Raw genomic sequence first — 19191 nt, 5'->3', positions numbered from 1 at the left:
GGAGATACACTAGATTGAAAACTAATTTGCAAATGAATATAAAATGTGTTGCTGCTACAGCTGGTGTGTAAATGTTAACTACCAAGAGCTAGTAAACCTAATCATACATCAAGGGAAAATAAAAAGTTACACACATGCTCAAACTTTACAGCTCACTGAAATTTCTTTGCACTTGAGAAATTGAGTATATTAATCACACTCTTCTCCCTACTCTTTTTCCCCAATCAGCTTTCGCTGTTCTTTACTTAAGGGTCCATGATAAGGACACAAAGAGTTTCTTCTTTCTGAGTGAGGGTAAGCTCCATCAGTTACATGACTCAAAAGAATTTGACACAACTCAAAGGTGATTGACTTTCTCTTCTCTGCCTACTCCCACCTCTTACTCTACACCCAAAAGTCAGAGGTAGTTTTTAAAGTTAGCCTATTGGGGGTGAAGGTGCAGGGCCAGGGGTGCTTTGGAAATTTTATGATGGGAACAAGAGGGCTTCGTGGAAGCCTATAAATGGGGAAGAAAATGAGTCATCTGAAATTATTTCAAATGATGCGTTTTAAGAGATACTAACCTGCTAGCAAGTACGACATGTGCTTGAATACATACTTAAAACTAAGAAAGTCACAGTTGTTTTAAATAAGTCAATAGATAAGATTAAATGACATTAAACATCAAAAGCTAATTTGAGTTTCTGGCATGAGAGCCAATGCTTGCTCCACAGAAGTGGATGGTAGGTGACAGATATTCCTGATTTGGATTGTCACTAGCCTTCAGAGTTTAGGGTGACAGATACCCTTGGGAACAGTGACTAGTGTGTCAGAGTCTCCCAAGGAGAAAATGCTACCCAGGGAGGGAGTTCACCATTATGTCTCCTTGCACGTAATAGGGACACAACAAATACTGACTGATCTGCGTTTTTGTTTTTGCTTTAGAAAAGATAGACAGTCTATTAATGCACGTAAGTGATGATATGCCCGGGTAAAAAACAGGAGTCAGAACAAATAGGAATCTCAGTGATTGAGGTTCATTCCCCGCTCCCACGAGGTCCATGTGGACCGGTGACTGTCCAGAGTGATATCCTTCATGTCATTGAGCCAGGTCACTTCAAACTGCTGGCTTCCCCCCTTCCACATGCAGCTTCCACAATTCTGCCACTGGCTCTTACACCCCTCATCCAGAAGTGACATCATCCACTTCGCTTCTGCCAAAGTGCAGGCGCTTAGTGTGCAGGTGAGCATGGGGAGTGTTTGGTGAGCAGTGATGTCCCTGCCACACAGGTCGACTTCCTTAAATCTACCTTTCAACATTGTCAGGTAATGCTCCCTCCTCACTTGCGCCCTCTTGATTTTCTGTGTGTGTTGGAGGTGGGCGACTAACTAGAATTATTTATTAAAGGACTAGAAACCTATTTCCCTCCCAAATGCATAGCATAGAGAGATTCGCACCCTGCCTGCTTCTGAGCAGCCAAAATTCAGCACAGTTGGCTAGAGCCGTAGGGGCTATGAGCGAGCAAGGGCTCAGCTATTGTGTGATCTGCCATATGTAAGCTACAATTTGAGGAATAAAATTTAAGCTGAAGAGGTCAATCGGTAGTGCTCGATATAATAAATTCTCATCAGCTGACAAATTCAGCATCTTATTTACCAATGTCTACTTCCTTCCTCAAATAGGAATCAAATAGGATTTAGTCTCGCAAGACTGTGTTGCTACTGCTAAAAGCCAGTACCCCAACCCAAGAGTTTATCTGGAACATCCAGACACCTGGGATGGCAGATAGTGAAAAATGGGACTGTCCCCGTAAACGCAGATGGCTGGTAAGCTTGTGGTACCACAGACTCATTTTCAGGTATGAGATCAGTCACAATTGAGCCAAGTTATTTTCTTTTATGAACTTTTAATGTTTTTTGGCATACTTGAAAAGTGCAATAAAAATGAAAAAAGATTCATCAGTATGAGTGGATCTCTGTAGTCCTACTATTGCGTGGTAATATCATTAATTATGCATGGCCCCCACAGGGTAGTGTGTTTCAAGGGAGTGGAAATTGAATACCAAGTCTTCTATTCTTGTTTTCACTCCAACCCAACTCATCCGTTCCCTGAGCACTCCCCGCCCCGTCCTTGCCTGCTCACAGCATTTTGCTGGCAAGCCACAACACTGTACCTTGAAGGGAATCCGTGGTCTTCCTTCAATTCCTGGCAAGTGAGCCTTCCTATTTTAAGAAGCGGTTTAGTCTAAAATAGCCACTCATTTCTCCAAGTGCCCTTAGCACAATTGTATTTTGAGTGTGATGTGCTCATTTAGCCTTTCCGCCTTTGGAACAGTGTAATTGCTTGACATTTGGCTGCCTAGACAGCTTTGTATTCCTGATCCCCCAACTCCACTCCCAGAACAGAAACAGGCTGATAGACACAACTAAGAGAAAAGACTTTGCTCTTCCACGTGAGCTGCTCACCCAGCTGCTGTGCTCAGTTCTTGAGACACCAGCAAGAAACCATATTGAATCCCCTTGCAGGGCAGTCCCTCTCCTGAAGATGGCAGAGTCTGAGCAGCTAAGTGCAGTCACAAAGGGACTGGGGGCCCACAAGCCCCTTTCTCACCCCACCCCACCCAGATCCCGAAATAAAAGGAAATGTTCTGCCCCAGGAAGAAAGTGAATGAGAGATGGAGAGGAAAAAAAAGGGGGACGGGAGGAGAAAAGAGAGTCAAAAGCAAGGGCTAGCAGTGAGATCAGTACAAAGAACTTCAGACTGATGGAAGAGAAAGATGGAGAGAAAGCGCAGTGCACTGCCCGCAGGGCTGGCCATCCTGCCTTCTAATCAGACATACGGAGCTAGTTGCATTGGAAGGTAGAGACTTCACTGTAAGGTAAAGGAGATAGATGTGTCTTCCTCTGTGACTGCTTCCCTGATGTCCCCCTCTCCTAGTTCTCATTCCTGTGCATCATGTTTCAGTTTGGCTGTATCTCCCACCAGCTCCTGTGCGCCTGAAGGGCAGGAACGACAGCTTGCTTACTGCTGTATCCTCACTGCCCTCCTCTGATGCCTGGGACATGGTAGGAGGTCAAGGAATGATAAGTCAATGAGTAAGGCATGAAGAGAACAAGTATCCCTCATAAAAACACAATGCTGAGCGTGGTATTCGTCAACAGAGAAGACAGATGCTGGAACACCTCACATCTGGTTTTTCCCTGTTGAGTGGTAAATATATTTACCCATCCTGGACACCGTGGAGGAAAGGTGTGGTCGGCACGTACAGAGCATTTTACTTCCTTTCATGACATCTGAGCACACAGTGCCCTATGAATCCTTTTATTTTATTTATTCTTCATGTTAATATGGATACTCATTAGCCATACTGAGGTTTTCAAACCATGTATCTATCTTAGATAGTTGTATCCACTGGAGTACATCCCTGGGCAGCTGCTAAAACAGCTGAAATTGGGGCATAGTACTGGGGGCAGGAGTGATTTCAGCTGTGCCTGCTGACAACCAGGTTGTAAAGGACTCACGTGCTGCTATAGCCGGAAGCTGAACTAACTTCAATTTAGATAACATTTTTTAGCTTCCTGTAGTCTTATGGACCACAATATTTATGGTAGAGCCTACACACTCCAGTATAACCATCAAAGAAATGGAAATCATTATATGATAACTTTAAGCTCCAAGGTAACTTTTAACACCGGTTTATTCATGCAAACAACACTTTCTCTGTGGTTAATCCAAAGATTCTAGTTTTCAGAAATGGAAATCTTATAACTTATCATTCAGTTCCTTTTTTATTTATTTTAGGTAATTGGCTCAAATCGATCATCTTTAAAAAATACTAATAATAATACATGGGGGGGCCGGCCCAGTGGCTCAGGCGGTTGGAACTCTGTGCTCCTAACTCCGAAGGCTGTAGGTTCGATTGCCACATGGGCCAGTGGGCTCTCAACTACAAGGTTGCGGGTGCAACTCCTCGAGTCCCGCAAGCGATGGTGGGCTCCGCCCCCTGCAACTAAGATTGAACGTGGCACTTTGAGCTGAGCTGCCTCCCGAATGGCTCAGTTGGTTGGAGTGCGTCCTCTCAACCACAAAGTTGCCAGTTCGACTCCCACAAGGGATGGTGGGCTGTGCCCCCTGCAACTAGCAATGGCAACTGGACCTGAAGCTGAGTTGCGCCCTCCACAACTAAGACTGAAAAGACAACAACTTGAAGCTGAACAGCACCCTCCACAACTAAGATTGAAAGGACAACAACTTGACTTGGAAAAAAAAAGTCCTGGAAAATAAAGTCCAGTTCCACTTCCCCGATAAAATCTTTTAAAAAAAAAATACATGAAGGATAGGGCACCTAATAGAAAAATTCTTACCAGCTAGAAACATAATGGAGTGGACCAAGCCAGTCAGACCAATTATATGCTGAGTGAGAGTCTCCCAAAGACCTGTGTAGATACTGAGCCATTCCAGGTGACTCAGACCCTTTCCATTCACATGTCTTCATTCTCTGGTCCTTTTTCTGTGGGTCTTCACTACTGTTCTCCCACCAAAGGTCACAAACCTGCTACGGTTGGCTGAACATGGCCCACAGACACAATTTCTTTTCCTCACTCAGCAATGTTGAAAATTTGCATTTAGGTGCTGACATTTAAAAATTGGGAAACCTCAGATTTTTAAACATCTAGCTTTTCATCTTCGCTTTAAAATCAGAAGATGTAACAACACTGAGCATGAGCTCAAATAAGAGTAATTGTGTCTTTGTTAACTATGGTCATACTAATAGCAGTGCTAGCTAATTGTATAATAATAGCACGTACTATATTGACCTTTAATCCATGCCAACCTTATGAAGTGGGTACTATAATTATCTTCAATTTCTAAATGAGGAGAATAAGGCACAGTAAGGTCAAGTAACTTGTCCAAAGTCACACAGCTTTAAATGGCAGCCCAAGATCTGAACCAAGCAGTCTGGCTCCAAAGTCTGAAAGGTTACGTACTAGTAATTGTAGTCTCCCAAAAGATGCTGGGTAGAAATGGACTATTGTAGACAAATGGATGTCTACATGTGAAAGCTGTTGTAACTAATGAATGATGGTTAAAAGTAGTACGGGGTCTAAAGTCAGATTGCCTCTATTTGAATCTGGGAAAATAATACCTTCCCCATGGATTTGTTAGCCTTTACAGAATTAAGTGAGGTCATAAATATAAAGGCTTTATCTTAGGTAAGTGTTGACACATAGTAAGTACCTAATTAATGTTCACTATTATTATTTTATTCGGGCAATTCTTAGCACTCAAAATTTCATGTGTTGGATTAAGAAAAGTCTTTAACACAAAGCACTTTCTCCAATTTCTAACATTTTGTAGTTTAAAGGAAATGTTTATAGACAAAAATAATATGGTTCTATATCCGGGAAATTGTGTTCAAGTACTACTTAGCTGAAGAGCAACATCATTATATAAAATAAAGCTGTTAACTTTAGTTTAATTCTTCCAGCAAGTATTTACTGAGCATCTACTATATTGTATTCATCATTTCATCTCTCAAATTTTAGCCAGGGTCATAGTAGTAATTCAGTAAATATTTGTAGTATGAATAAAAGATAAAAGTAAGATGTTGACAAAACTTTGCTTGTTCTTCTAAAAAATAAGAAGCCAGAAAAAAAAATTCTGAGGATCACTTCACGTAGAGTAAGCAAGCAAGCAAACAAATAAACCAAAAAAGTGTAATTAAAGAAATTTTTCTTGTTAGGATCAGAATGCACTAATACTAATGAAAACAGCACGCAGATCCATTCTGACACATTTTGCACTGTTTAAAGATAAACATTTGTGCACTGCAAGCTGCAAATGGATTTAAGCTCCAATGAGGACTTTATAAGCCATCTGCTAGTCTCCAAATGAGGCTAGTAACTATCACTGTTTACAGTTGGGCACCAGGGGTCATGGATATTTGTTGTAACGAAAGCTGCAATGCATCACTGCAGAATCAAGAAGAGCCTGTCTTCACAAGGCCTAATTACAAATACAACAAAACAACATCAAAAAAATCTCTTGAATCCACAGAGAAACCTAACTTGGCACAACAAGTACAAACTGTGGTATCTCTTCTGTTTTCATTTCATGAATTCTGATTACAGAAGCCAAATCATATTTAACTACTAACAACGCAAGGCCACCGATGGGTCCTTTGCACCAGGTCACTTCATCACAAGCTGCTTCGTGAACCATCTGGATCTCTAAAATGCCTGCTCTGACTCTCTAGGGTACGCAAATGCTTCGTAAGACCTACCGGTTGTGTATGTGTGTGTGTGTGTGTGTGTGTGTGTGCAACAAGGTGCTACTGTAAAGTTGTGCCTCCCCGGGCCCAAACTGAACTTGCTGAGTTGGGTAACTCAATCATGGAGAGGGGAGAATGTGAGAAATTGATTGCTTAGCATCACAGAGACGAACTGATTGGCTGACTGAATTTTTCATTTTTCAGTTGGCAATTTTAACATTCCAGAAATGTAGTCAGAGTCATAATTGTTTTGGTCTGTATGTTGTGGCAGAATTTCCACAGTCCCCTGGAGAAAAAAAAAATGGCCTGTTCCATTAATTGATGGTATCCACGTCAGTTGACTAGGAAAACTTAAAGCGTCCCAGACTAGGAAAACTTAAAGAGTCACAATACGAAGGGGTACTTATAATTTGTTTCACATTGCTAACACTATCAGAAACTGAGATGTCAAACATGAGATCACGTATTTTACTTTGTTAAAATTGTGTGTTGTGTTAATAGTAATAAGACTACAAGAAGAAAAATATCTCATATTGGTAGAATGTTTCCCACTTATGCCAAAGTCTTGTGAATAAAAACCCAAACCAAAAAACCACTAAGCAATGCACACATAGCTTGGGAAAGAATACAATCTGCCATTAAACTTTTAAAAATAGGAAAGAAATTAAGTGGTGCACTACCAAATATTAAAACATATTAAGCTTACCTAAAGTTGTATGGTGCAGGTGAGAGAATAGAAAGAATGATCAATGAGTGGAACAGAAAGTAAAGAAAGATCCACATGCAGGGCTGATATGAATGGAACCCCTGAAATTGTGCCTAATTTCACAATAAGAGAGTACCTACCATATGTGATAAATGTGACATTGGAAATAAATGGAGGAATTAAAATGCATTCAACAAATAACACTAAAATAATCAGTAAACTATTTGGGGAGGTAGGGAAGATCCTAACATCTTTTCATGTGCCAAAATAAAGTCCAGAGAATTAAAGAATTAAGTGTAAAATATAAAACTATTAAAAAAAAAAAAACCTTTAACCCCAACCACAGTGAGAAGGATGTTCAAAAAAAAAAAAAAAAAAACTTTTACAAAATTCAGGCAGATGTTTATATACACTCTGGGGTAGGGAAGGCAGAAGCCACAAAACAGTGTGGCTCCCAGCACAGGTCGTCCTTAGCAGTCTCCCAAGCAGCCTGCAGGTGTCTGCAGAAGAAAAGCTTATAAACCACTCTTGTGCATATACACATCATAAATTTTAAATGTAAGATAAACTATAATTCTCACACGAATGTCATTGAAGTACTAAAAAGGTGATGGCGTAGAGGTTGCACAAACCGCACTGAGCATTTTGGAAGGAGTGCCATCCAGTAAAGAGGAACTGCTACCTTCTCGCTCAGTATTTCCAAATGATTTCCATGGTACTGCTTCCATCATTAAACATGCCTTTTTATTGGGGGAAAAGTGTGTACTTCTGTTCCCCTTCCCCAATAAAAAATTTTTTAAAATCTTAAAAAAAAAAAAACATGCCTTTTTAGCTTCACTCGCATGTTGCATTGCAGCTCCATGTCATGAAAGTGGATTCGTGGCTCAAAATGCTTTACTGAAGTAGTATAAAACAATAATGAAATAATAACATATGTGCTACAACTCAGGACAACATCATACACATTACAGTGCACAAGACTCCAGTGCAAATGCGGAGCATGAATTTGGGCACACTGAGACAGGTGAACCTGGGAGGTTTCACAATAGTGTCACACAAGCAGTGGAAAAGAAAAGCGTGACTAGGACGTAGGATGATGAATATCTGAAAACTGGATTTCCTTCAACAAATAATCCATTCACTCTTTGTCCCGAGGGCACTGGCTGTATTGAAATTTTGTCACATAATGACACAAAGCCATCAAAACATTCCATCATTTTCAAACAAGTCAGTGACCTTTCTAGCATCCATACAAGGTTTCCTGGAATAAAAGCAAACTCTTGCTTTCCAAGTTTTATCCCTAAAGGTAAAGAAGAGGGAATGACAGGAACAGGTTACAGTGACACAAACATTAAGAAACGACCACTAAGAAACGTAAAACCAGCCCTGAAGTTAATGGCCAACATTATGCTTAAAGAGAGCGGAACAATTCTTGGCAAAAAGCCTCTATCAAAGGCCACTGGTGAACATCATAGCAGATCAATGACAAAGTGAAAGAGTAATTGCTACCATGTTCTCCGGCTGGCAGATATTTCTCTTTCCTGTTGGACAGGAGCCCTGAGGATCAGCGTGGGACTGCTCCCAGCATATGTGGGGAAGACATTCTTTGTGGGGAAGACATTCTCTATGGCTTTCGATTCTATTTAACTCTGAAAACCCACACTACATAAATAGGTATTTTCTTGTTTCGTTCATGGTTATGTAACCAATTAAATGACAATTCAGCCAATTCGTCCAGTGATTATTCATGGAGAACAGTTGGTGGACAAAACGGTGCCTTTTGATCTTAACTAAGTGTTGAAGGAAATAGTGAAACATGTAAATATCATCAAGGGGTACACTGTGTGAAGAAAATGACAAAGAGTATAGACTGCCCTCCTACACGGAGCTACACTGCTGATTTAAAGGAAAGATGATCACACCAGATTTCAAAGTCTTTAGACAGTTTTCACGTCGTTAATACCCATAACAATTTTATGATTTCCAGGGACTCGTTGCCAGCCATTTAACAGGAATATATTTATCACCACCTCCCACGTCGGAACTCTCAGTCTTACAGCCCTGACTGTGACAAGCTTGCTGGGTTAGCACCCATGTAACAGCACAGGCGTTGGCTAAAAAGCTCGTCATATTTTCTAGGTTTATGTTCTAGCTTAATATGCAGAACAAGCTGACACACCATCAGATACTTGCTGCCACTCCGGAAAACCTGCAATGTAATAGGAATAGAGTGGGAGAATAACAGAATTCTGGGGCAAGACAACGAAAGCATACTGTAGTTCCCACGGCATGAGAATGGATCCTTCCTGGTGGGATTGAAAGAAGGTATTCTCCAGATCAATAGCTGCATACCATAGATCCAGTCCAAGTTCATCTGCTCCAGTAAAGATACCAGATCCAGAACAGCCAAAATCGGGCTATTGCATGTTAATCTGTGATAGTCTGCTGTCGTCTGCCGTGGTCCATCTGGATTGTGAAGGAGCCAGACTAGTGACTTAAATAGGGCTCTTACGAGGACCAGTATTTTGAATTATTTGGTCAAACTTTGAATTATTTAAGTCTTTGAGGGTTGCACTAATCTCTGCTCTCCCTCTGAAATGAGATTATTTACTATTATGGTCAAAGAGGGTAGTTTTAAGAATTTCTACTTGGCCTTTCCTATGATGATAGTTCTTACTCCACAGTCAAGGAATCAATGTGAGGATGCTGCCAGGTGTGATCACCTGACTATATATCCTGGAACCAGGGAAACAACCACTGGGGAAGGGGTGGGGGTGAGGAAGTGAGCAGGCTATGTGGCCCCATGTGAGGTAGGCTTTACCAAGGACTTGCCTTTCTGACACCCACAGTTCCCCGCTCTAACAGAGAGGTCACAAGGACATTTGGCTCTCTGGGCATCAGTGTCAACTCCAGTGCTATAGCCAAGAGCCCTGAAAAGATCCAGGTATTCTCCTCTTTCCTGTGAATGAATGGCACCCACATAAATGGCCATGGTTTCCTTTGCAAAGCACCGGGAGAACCGATGTTGTCTGGACTGTGTTGTAAGGAGAAATTGGTGTCTTTGTTGCTAAAACTTCAGTGAAAACGTGTCTAGTGCTTTTAATGCTTCAGGGCTGATTTAAATCCAGTCTAGATTTGGAGACTCAAATCCAGCCTGGGGAGATATTTAAGACAAGCTCTAAAAGAGAAAAACAACCCTACCCACATCAACCACACAATAATCAGTTGGGAATGCTGTACTTGGTGGTGAGTGAAAGAAGCTAGAACAGCATTTCCCAACCTGTGCAGTGTGTCCTCTGAGTGGCGTCAGGAGAAACTGAAAAGTTAGTAAAGATCAGGAATAACAAGAGTTTTCCTCATTAGGCAGAAATTCTGGCCAATTACTAACACATTTCACATGATAAATAATGATACCAAGTGCAGATATTGCCCCAGTACAACCAGATACCCAGGGCTGTAGGGTGTATTTTTAGGCCGAATTTAAGAGATTTGAAAAGTGCACAACAAATTTTTTAATAAAAGAGAAACAAGATTATAGGAAAAGTTTAATCTTTGTAATAATTCCCCATTTAAAAATAGACAGCTTATCAGTAAGAAAACCTCCTGACAATCAATTTGACAATGTTACAGTTACATTTTCAGTATATATTCATAAACTTTAATTACTGAAATGCACATATGGTAAGACTATCTTAAAATATAAAGTGACAGATGTCTATAAATATTAAAATTCCATAATTACCCGTATAGTTCATTAATTATCTGTATTTTGATCTTAAAAATAAAAATGATATTTATTCACAAACATTCAGCCATTTAATGAATAAGACCTTATATGAGAAAAATAAGATGGTAAGCTGAGGCCTTTTTAAGGTATTATTTTACTTTCAATAACCATATAATCAGAAGTATTGTGTTGACTTTTAATACACTTTCATAGTGTGAATATTGCAAACCAGAGCTCAATTTGGATTTAAATATACTAAATTTCCTCATTCCTCAATATTTTTTCCTGAGGACCAAAGAAAACCAGTGGAACTAGTGGCATTTTGTATATTGGTGGGAAATAATTAGGGTCTTGTTTGACCTATTTGATAGCAACACTAATATTAAAGTAAATATAATAGTAATGTTTGGCTTTCCTTCTATAGAGAACCTTACTAGGGTTTTGGGCAGGGTAATTTATGGCTTCCTCTCAAAGTTATCTAAGCCAGGGCTTCTCAAATTTTAATGTGCATACAAATTGCCTAGGGCTCGGGGTCGAGTGTAGGCCTGAGCTTACATTTCTCAGAGAGATGCTAAACTGCTAGTCCAAGGACTTTGAGTAACAAGATCTGGACCATCAGCCACCGAAGACCTTTAACGTGTTTTATACTTTATATACCTTGGCTTGTAAAATCATTGATAAGCAACTGTAAGACATGTTCATAATTTGTTACCAGTCTTTTAGCACTGATTTTTTTAGAGAAATTTGTTCTTCAGGGCACACTTCCCAATGGAAATCGCTATGAGCTGGGAGCAGGAAACGCCGACCTGTCACTGACCACTCAGGGCTGCCTGGAAGACCTCAGCATCCCCGTCCTCTAAGAAACATAACTGTTCCAACTGCTCATTGTAAGTGTGAAAATGGAAGGATATTTTAGCTCTGATGACTTAAATAACGCAGCCTCTGTATTCTGAAATATTTTAAAGTGGTCCAGTAAAAAGATTTCTACTTACTTGCTTTCTCAAATTATTCATGAAGACGTGAACTAACTTGCTTTCGGCTATGGAGATCGTTTTGTATGATTAGATTACTTCCTGTGAACAGGGGCGCTGGTGTGGAGATCCATGCCACCCCACCAGCATTCCCCAGTGTCTGGAGGGCAGGGGCTGGATGGATACCACACCAGAGGCTAGATGAAAAGAAAGGATTGTAGGGATCTAACGCGAAATTCCAAGAGTGCCCCTGGCCAAGTGGAAATACTTAGATGAATAGCTGCCTCCTTCTTTATACTCCAGCTCATCCTAAGTGTTCAAGGATCCCTAAGGAGGTCTCCATGTCAGACTTCTACCTCTTATTTCCTAATCCAAATGTGCCTGACCTGTGTCCATTTCCCTCAAGGCAGGGATGGATGACTGGCAAAATTATCCAAATGTCAAGTGAAAGGAAAGAGAACTGCTTCTGACAGCCCTCTCTCATTTTTGCCTATTCAAGTGTTCCCTGTCCTTCAAGATCCAGGAGGACGTCACGTCCTCCTCAGAGCCTTCCCGGATGCTCACAGCTGACCAAATTTTACCCCATAGCATGGCATTATTGCTCTCTTGGTACTCACCTCCATCTGGTATTGTATACTAGTATCCAACCACCCTTAAAACACTGCAAACTCCATGAGATAGAGACCGTTTCATTCATCTCTAGCAGGCACTCAAGAAAGATTTTGGAATAGAGAAATTTTAAAAGGCTATTACATAGTAATGCCTGACAAGGTATTATTGCAAAATTAACACTTATCCTTATAATATGTGTTATCTTACCTTCAATAATTGTAATGTCATTTATATAACGTGTTAAAATTTAAAATGCATTTTCATACACCAGATTTTTAACCAACATTAATTTCCAGTGCTATGCCATGCATGTGATATTTTGGGGACAGTGCATCTGTTCTTTTGCCCCCAAATTACAACCAGCAGTTGGCTGCCTACACCCCCAATTAGAGATATTGCCTGGCTGACAGTTCTGACTCCTATAGGTAGGGAGAAAAACCCATAATCCCCAACGAGAGTATTTTATTTAATATATTATCAGGGTTGGTGGGTTTTTTTCCCTCTTCTCCTTTTTAAAATTAACACTTCTTGTCTCCATAAATCTATTTTACCAGATTCAAATTGTCATTTTGTTTCATTCTATTTTTCATCTAGATTATTTTGTTCTCATTATTTCTCCTCTATTTTTTATGTGTCCACCTTTTTTTTTTTCTATTTCCCAATTTTTTCGTGCCCTTTATATATTTATCGTCTAACTATTTGCAATGGACTGAATGTTTAGGTTCCCTAGAATTCATATGCTGTAACCTAAATATGCAACATAATGGTATCAGGTGGTGGGGCCTTTGGAATATGCAGACCCCTCATGAATGGAATTAGTGTCCTCATAAAAGAGACCCCAGAAAGACCCCTTCTACCATGAGAGGACACAATGAAAAGATAGTCATCTATGAACCAGGAGGCCAGGCCCCAGATGTCAAAAACATCAGAATACAGCAAATAAAAAACACGGTTGATCCAGTGTTCAGGAACAGTTTGTTTCCACCTCCTTTCACAAACCCACCCCCAGCTTCAGCCCTGAGCCCGGCTGAGCCCCTGTACTACGCTGAACCCAACCTTATACCTCATCGTCTTCATCTGGACCTGGAGGCCAACTGGCCTGTTGCTTTGCAGTTTTGTTCTATTTCTGATCCGCAGATATATTTTCTCGTTTTTGAATTCAGTTTGAATTTCTGGTTTCCATTTTTGTATTTTGTCTCTCATTACTATATGTTTTGAGAAGAGGCATGCATCAAAGCGTACATCACTGCACCATCTTGACCAGATGTCTGGTTTATTATGTGGATGTTTGATTATGTGTTTGTTTGCTAAGGCCGGAGCCACCGTAGCATGGTTATCGGCTTATGGGGAAGGCTGAAGTAAGAAGGAGAATTTGAAGGAGAAAGGGGGTAACTGGTTCACTGAGCTACGTAAGAGAACAGGAAGTGGTGGGGTTCAGAGGATGTGAGATTCTGACATTTGCTATAAGGAAAGATGTTCTCTGCTGTGAAAAGGAGGAGGAGAGGGGGAGAGGGCAGCAGATGTGGGTAGATTTTAGTTTAAGTGACAGGAAGTTGGAGTGGTCCCCACATGGTGGTTATTACCTGTCTTCATGAAGCAGGACACAGAGCAATCAGCTGGGAGGAGGAGACAGTGTGGTAAGAGGAAACAGGCGTTTGCAGAGAAAGATGTTCTAAAATAGGAGTTGACTCTTTTCAATCTCTAAAAACTACTTAAATGCTGGAGTTGATTGGAAAGGCATAAATGTATTACATTTTGAGTACTCTACAAACAAAGGAGTTTGAATGGTTCTGTGTTATGCATGAGAAATAAAGATATTTCTGACATTATTTTAACTTTTAGTAACTCTTCTAATGACCTAATACTTTTGGTTGTATCTCAGAAGAGTGGCCCTGGGGGAAATTCTGTATTTCTTTTGCAGAGCTTTGGTTGGAAGAAATCCACAAAATTGCACGTAAAGGTTAGATAGCCTGAAGACTAAAAGGATTTGTTTATTTTTGGTTTTCTTGATTATTTTTATTTGCTTTAAATTTGATTTGGACCATATAATAATAGCTACAGAGTCAGTTTGCCTGGGATTGAATCCTGGTTCCTCTATTTATCAGCTGTGTGAAAGTGGGCAAGCAATTTGATATCTTTGTGCCTCAGTTTCTTCATTTGTAAGATGGGTAGAATAATAATATTTACCTCGTGGAGCTATTATAAGTATCAAATTATTAGATGATATTTATAAAGTACTTAGAACAGTACCTGGGACCTAGCTCATTGTCATTTTTAATGGCTGTAAAATATTCCACTGTACAGCTATGTTATCGTTTATTTAGCCAACTGCCCATCGATAGATACTTAGGTTGTTTCTAATATTTTTTTTTACTTTAATAAATAAAATTTGGTAAATACACAAAGATTTGGAACAAAGGGATTTCTTGTATGTTGTTAGTGGGAGTATAGGTATAAACACTTTGGAAAATAGGTTGACACTACCCTATAAAGTTAAAAATGAACGTACCATATAACTCACTAATTCCATGCCTAGGCATATATCCTAGAGAAAGTGTTACATACCTGTGCCAGGAGACATGTATAAGAATGTACATAGCAGCACTGTTCTTAGTAGCCCCAGTGGAAAGAACCCAAATGTCCAACAATAGTAGACTGGATAAATGTGGCCATGGAAACAAATGAACTATGACTACAAGTAACCTGGGAGAAACTCACAAGCATAAGTTTGAGCAAAAGAATCAGGTCACATCCTAAAATTCATATGGATTCTCAAGGGACCCTGAATAGCTAAAACAATTTTGAAAAAGAAGAACAAAGTTGGAGGACTCACACATCCTGATTTTAAATTTTACTCAAAACTGTAGTCATCAAAACAGTGCAGTGCTGGCCAACAGACAGACATATAGACTAATGAAATAGAATAGAGAACCTAGAAATACACCCACACGTATACAGTCAAATGATTTTGACAAGGATTATAAGACCATTCAATGAGAAAAGGACAGTCTTTCAACAAGTAGTTGGGAAAACTGTGTATCCGCAGGCAAAACAATAAAGATGGATCCTCACCTTATACATACACAAAAAATAACTTAAAATGGATCAAAGACCTAAACATAAGACATAAAACTCTTGGAAGAAAACATAGGGGAAAAGCTTTTTGACATTGGATTTGGCAATGATTTCTTGGATATGATACCCAAAACGCACATACAAAAAGAAAAATTAGATAAACTAGACTACGTCAAAATTAAAAACTTCTGTCCATCAAAGGACACAAATTACAGAGTGAAAAGGCAATCTACAGAATGAGAGAAATATTTGCAAATCATATACCTGATAAGGGGTTAATATGCAGAATATATAAAACTCCTACCACACAACAAAATAGCACATTAAAAAATGAGCAAAGGCTTAATTGACATTCCTCCACAGAAGATATAAGCACATGAAAAGATGTTCAACATCACTAATCACTAGGGAAACGCAAATCAAAACCATAGTGAGATATTCATTCCCATCAGGATGGCTGTCATTAAAAGAAAGAAAGAAAGAAAGAAAAGGTAATAACAAGTGTTGGCAACTGTTGGCAAGGATGTGGAACAATGGGAACCCTTGAGCACTGTTGGTAGAAATGTAAAATAAGGCAGCTGCTTTGGAAAACAGTATGGCAGTGCCTCAAAAAATTAAAACTAGAACAATGAGGCAATCCAGTAATTCCACTTCTAGGTATATAATAAACAGAATTAAAATCAGGGACTCAAAGAGATATTTGTACATCCATATTCATGTCAGAATTATTCACAATAGCCAAAAGGTGGAAGCAACCCAAGTATCCATTAGTGGATCAATGGGTAAAAAAAAAGTACACACACACACAAAAAAATGAAATATTAATGAGCCATAAAAAGTAATAAAATTCTAATACATGCTACAATATGGTCAAACCTTGAGGACACTGTACTGAGTAAAATAAGCTACACACTAAAGGACAAATACTAGATGATTCCATTTATTTGAGGCACCTAGAGTAGTCAAATTCGTAGAGACAGAAGTAGAATTGTGGTATCTAGGGACCTGGGGAAGGAAGGAAGGAGGAATTATTGTGTAATAGGTACAGAGTTTCTGTTATGTAAGACAAAAAGAGGTCTGTGGATGGATGATGGTAATGATAGTATAATAATGTGACTACTTAATGCCACTGAACTGTATGCTTTAAAAAGGTTAATTTTATATTAAATGTATTTTACCACAATTTAAAAAAAAATCAGATCACAAAATAATACATACAATAAAATTCCACTTTCATAGAATTCAAAAACAGGCAAAATTATGCTTTCATAAATGGTAAAACTGCAAAAAAAAAAGCAAGAAAATGATTCTTAGAAAAGTCAAGATAAATAGTGATTGTTTCTATTGGGGATGAGAAGGGATGAAGAGGGCCTATTGGGGTGCTGGCTATATTCTCTTTCTTGGTTTGGGTTGTTATGCGCATGTTTGTTCTATTACTCTCCTTAATTGCACATATATTTTAGGCATTCTTTCTATTTGATGTATTCCATAGTTAAAAAGTAAAAGTGCAAAGTACTTTACTGCTATAGATTATTATATCAGACAGTAATGTGGAAAAAGCAACTAATAGTTTGCTGGAAACCTTACAGCCTCCCACCAAAATAGCTTTAGGATTTCTCCTTTTCATTCTGTCTGGTGGGTTTGCAATTGGCAGCTCTCCAGTTACCAACATCACACAAGCGTGGCTACACACTATGCCAGGAGGTTGGAGAAGCTGAAGGGACCACCAGCAGACTGGTCTTTGAACTGGATCTGAGGCTTAATTTTTATTTCATACCTCTTCATGACACGACTACATTCACAATTTTTCGGTTGTTAGAAAGCATCAGGTGAACTTTTTTGACCTTAATAATTTAGTTCAGAGATCCAAGATGGTGGAGTAGACAACCGCTGTGCTTACCTTCTCCCGTGAACACATCAAAATTACAATTTAATTATAGAACAATCAACTTGGAGAACCAATGGAAGTCTAGCTGAACAGAAGTTTTATAACTAAGGACATAAAGAAGACACGTCGAGATTGGTAAGAGGGGCGGAGACACAAAATAGGCTAGTCCCACACTTACATGTGGCAGTTGAAAATTGGGAGAGATAGCTTGGCCACAGAGGTTCCCCACCAGAGGAGCAAGGGACCCCAGCCCCATACCAGGCTCCCCAGCCCAGAGTACTGGTGCTGGAAAGAGGAGCTCACATCGGGCTATAAAAACCAGTGGGGATTCTGATCATCCGGTGGGATGGAAGGCTGTGGGAAACAGACATCCTCTCAAAATCTGTGCACAGACTCATTCATTCGCAGGCACTCACCCTGGGCTCCGTCAGAGGCATGGGGACTCGGGGGTGTCAGAGACATATGGGGAGAAATGGAGTTGTAACTTCGGGGCGAGGACTGGAGGGATAGTTGCCATTTCCCTGTGTGGGGCCCTCTTCCCTTGCAGACAGCAGGCAGGCGCCATCTTTCCTGCATTGAGCTCACCCCCACCGGCCAAATCTGAAGCTGATTGGTCTGGTGAGCTCCATTAACTCCACCCAGGTGACTCACTAAGACCACGCCACATCCAACTCCATACAAGAGGCTTTATCGGTAGCTGAACCTTACAAGATTCGGCAGGTGGCAGCAAGTCTCAGAGTGTCCTGGCTTTTTGCAGAGCTACCTCAGAACCAGTACTGGTAGTAGCTGTCATCTGCTCACAGCATGGCCTCTCCCATGCACTTTCATGTACACCACAGGCAGCAACCAATTGTGGATCGTTTTATAGTTCCTAACAGGTACTCCCCAGCCAGTCACAGGCATTGGCTGATCTGGGCCTGCATCAGAGCACCTCCCAAGAGGTCCCAAAACAAACATTCTTGGAGGTTGACTTCAGATCACAGCAGAGCACTGCCAAATTAGTCTCACCAGAAGCATACACAAAGGGCAATATCAAAAGGCACCAATAGGGTTTCCAGACAGGAATTTCTGCCCATCCTCGTGAATTTTTTTCACCTTCCTGTTCCCTAATCCCAAGAAAAGTTGGTCTGGAAATGAGGAAAATCGGCTCCTTGAACCCAGTAATACCCACAATGGGAAATAAACGTACTACTCACAATGTATCTCTTAGACATTTTTTCTATTTATCGCTAGGGTTTCCGAATGGGAATTCCTGCCCATTCTCGGGAATTTTTTTCGCTTTTCCGTTCCCAAATCGAGAAAAGTTGGTCAGGAAATCCAGAAAATTGGCTCCTTGAACCCAGGTGGTTGGTAGTATTGGCCATCACTTTGTGGAAACGATTCATCATGGAGAACAGAAAACAGTTTATATCTCGGGATTCGGGAAGGGGAAAGCGAAAAAAATTCCTGAGAATGGGCAAGTATTCCCACCTGGAAACGCTAGGCACTAGAGCCCACTGGGGCGAGTCCCACTCCATGGAATAAGCCCCACACCCAGCAGCCCCATAAGCTGCGGACATGGCCAAATCCAACAGCCGGTCAGTCTGAGGGTCAATACCACCCACTCATGTGCCAACAGCAATCCAGGCTCAACTATAACAGGAGAGCAACACACAATCCACACAAGGGACACTCCTGGAGCACCCAGAACAGGTGACTAGGGAGACTGTGCCCTGGGCCCCCACAGGACACCTACTACATAAGGCCACCCAGCAAGACTGGGAGACATAGCAGATCTACCTAATAGAAACAAACACAGAGAGGCAACCAAAATGAGGAAACAAAGAAATACACCCCAAATGAAAGAACAGGAGAAAACTCCAGAAAAAGAACTAAACGAAATGGAGGCAAGCAACCTACCAGAGATAAAGTTCAAAACAATGGTTATAAGAATGATCAAGGAATTTAGTGAGAACTTCAAC

This window comes from Rhinolophus ferrumequinum, chromosome 4 (genome assembly GCF_004115265.2).
Source record: "Rhinolophus ferrumequinum isolate MPI-CBG mRhiFer1 chromosome 4, mRhiFer1_v1.p, whole genome shotgun sequence".
Lineage (NCBI taxonomy): Eukaryota > Metazoa > Chordata > Mammalia > Chiroptera > Rhinolophidae > Rhinolophus > Rhinolophus ferrumequinum.
This window is presented reverse-complemented; position numbering follows the sequence as displayed.